The following is a 2787-nucleotide window of genomic DNA, read 5'->3' as shown; positions in this document are numbered from 1 at the left end:
TATTGTTAGATCTTTTCGTTTTTGCCTGCTCTGATACCAATTGAAAAGACGAGGGTACCCAAATACACCACAATCTTTAATTGATCCACCTATAAGTCCTCTTACCGAAAGTGATTATCTATGGACTAAATCGAGATAATACGACAAATCGGTATTCACACTTTGTATGATCGTTTATGGATAGAGTTCGAGACAATACAACAATCAAAGTGTGGTTACTTGATAATAGGTTCAGACTTAACCAAGCTCTATAAGATCACTATCAAGTAATACGGAGTTAACGTTTGTGTATTTTACTTTTAATTATAATAAACAATTATAATTGCGAAAATAGAAAAGTAAAAGACACAACAAGATTTTGTTAACGATGAAATCTCAAATGCAGAAAAAACCCGGGACCAAGTCCAGAATTGGATACTCTCATAATTAAGCCGCTATACAAAATCTAAACCAACATCGTATAGTTGAGACCAAGCAACTAAGCCTAGTTCACTTAGTTTCTTCAGTATCCTGCGCTTCCGACATTCAATTAGTGCACGCACTAGAAAAATTCCTTTGGATCGTATTCCAAACAGTAAAGGAACAACAAATATGTTTGGTAACAACTCTATTGATTCTTTCCAGATAAAGATATCTCAATTCATATGCAAAGGCTCTTCCATTTAAACTAATGGACTTCTTTGCCTAGTTAGATCAATCTATCCAACAACTACCGAAGTAGCAGAGTTTAGATTTGCAATCAATCAATATAGAATATAACAAGAAACTATAAAGCGATGCCGATCTCATACAACTAATCAATCGAATAAATATGATTCTAGTTGGATCCCAGCCGATCAAGGTTTATGCTACACAAAGATATGAGAAACCAATAAGAAATCTTCTTCGTCTTCAAATCTTCTTTAGTCTTCAATTGAACCTGCATAACACCACTTGAATCTCTTGTGATCAATCACACACAAAACGGAGTCTGCTAACAATGGATTATCACAAGACGTCTTTATATCTACAAACAGTCTAAAGATCCCCATCGAAACTTCGATCTAGTTTGAGTGAATCTTATATCAGATGAGAAGATTCCCAAGAATAAACAAACTAGGTGCAACAAAGTTCAACAACCGTTAGTCAATCAAATCAATCGAAAACTAATAAACTTCAATTGTCTAGTTTCCCACCAACGCTACTCATAGAGCTTCTTGATCCCACAGAAATCTTTAAACGAGCGGTCGTAAGAGATTTCGCCTAATTAAGGTACTTTCCTCTCCGGATAGACGACTCCACCAGAAACAACAAAAATATGAAGTTTGCCTGGCTCTTAGGATAGTTTGATAGTAATACAAACTTAGGTATTTATATACTAAGGATGTTTGGACACCAAGGGATTTCCAAAACCGAATTATTCTCAAGATATGCAATAAATTCCCAAATCGGTTTTCATAATTCCTGGAAATGCTCTGTCAAATATTTTCTGAAATCTCTCAATAGAAAATCTCCAATCAGTAAATGCACATTACTAATTTTTGTTTTCTAGAGATATGCATTTAGTTGCAGGTAATTGAAGCATATAAAACTAACAAGCTAAATTAAAAGATTCCTAATTTATATCAGACCGGGATCTCCTTGAGTAATTAAGGAATATCTTTGAAAAATAAAAGATACGAGTTATTGTTCGCATTCAAAGTATATTGACATCTTTTCTTTGTAAATCCTCTTTCGTATTTACAATCTTGGAATCGATTATACCACACTTCCAAACAAGTTTAGAATTAGTTCATCTGTATTCCAAGACAACTATGTGATTGATCAATTACTAAATCACAATCATGGGTTTAATTGGTTCTACCAATCACTGGGATCGGTTATACCTTAATATGGATTACTTGTGATCGAACACACAAGTTACCAGGAACGGTTACGTCCGTTACCAGGATCAGTTACGTCAATTACCAGGACCGGTTACCATATACTCATGGTGTCTTGTGATCGGTTACACAAGTCACTAGGATCGGTTACACCAATTACCAAGATCGGTTACACCAATTACTAGGACCGGTTACACCAATTACAAGGATCGATTACACAATTCTTTTGTGATCGGTCACACCAATTACTAGGATCAGCCACACCAATTACAAATATCGATCATACCATCTCAGGTGATTACTTAGGATCGACACTAATTAATAAAAATTAGTCATACCAAATCATAAGTCAGGCATTTTGATTAGTTATACCAAGATACATAACAAGTTATGGTCGGTTCTACTAACTCACACATATTGGTAATCCAAATATATGAAATGAATAACAATACCAATAAGCATAGTAATTTCCCTTTCGATTCATAAAACAAGTTCATGAATGTGCTTCTTTTAAACATATATAAACATTGTTTCCTAGGATGAAATCTTCACCTTTACCATACACATGATCACAATAGTATTCATACGATTATGTCGATGTCATATCTACGAAGTTCAAAAGATAGGCGTTATACTTCGTAGTCTAATACCTTAACACTATGATCATATGATCATTTCTCACTACTAGAGTAAAATATCATTCACAGCTTTGCAATTATGTTTTCAATATAGCACGACTTGAAAGATACGTTAGGAATGAAACAGTTCAAGTCAATATTGCTAACCTCAAGAGGGAGGATGATGTCGTCATTGTAGCTCGTTACTTCTTCACATTCTTCAGGTCTTCGAGTAATACTTGTATTCTCATATTCCTAGACTTTCTAGTCTAACCTATACGAAGTTGTCTCTAGTACATAATCAAGCG

Source organism: Papaver somniferum, unplaced genomic scaffold (genome assembly GCF_003573695.1).
Source record: "Papaver somniferum cultivar HN1 unplaced genomic scaffold, ASM357369v1 unplaced-scaffold_83, whole genome shotgun sequence".
In the NCBI taxonomy this organism is placed as follows: Eukaryota; Viridiplantae; Streptophyta; class Magnoliopsida; order Ranunculales; family Papaveraceae; genus Papaver; species Papaver somniferum.
The sequence above is the reverse complement of the archived record's forward strand: the minus strand, read 5'-3'. Positions refer to the sequence as shown.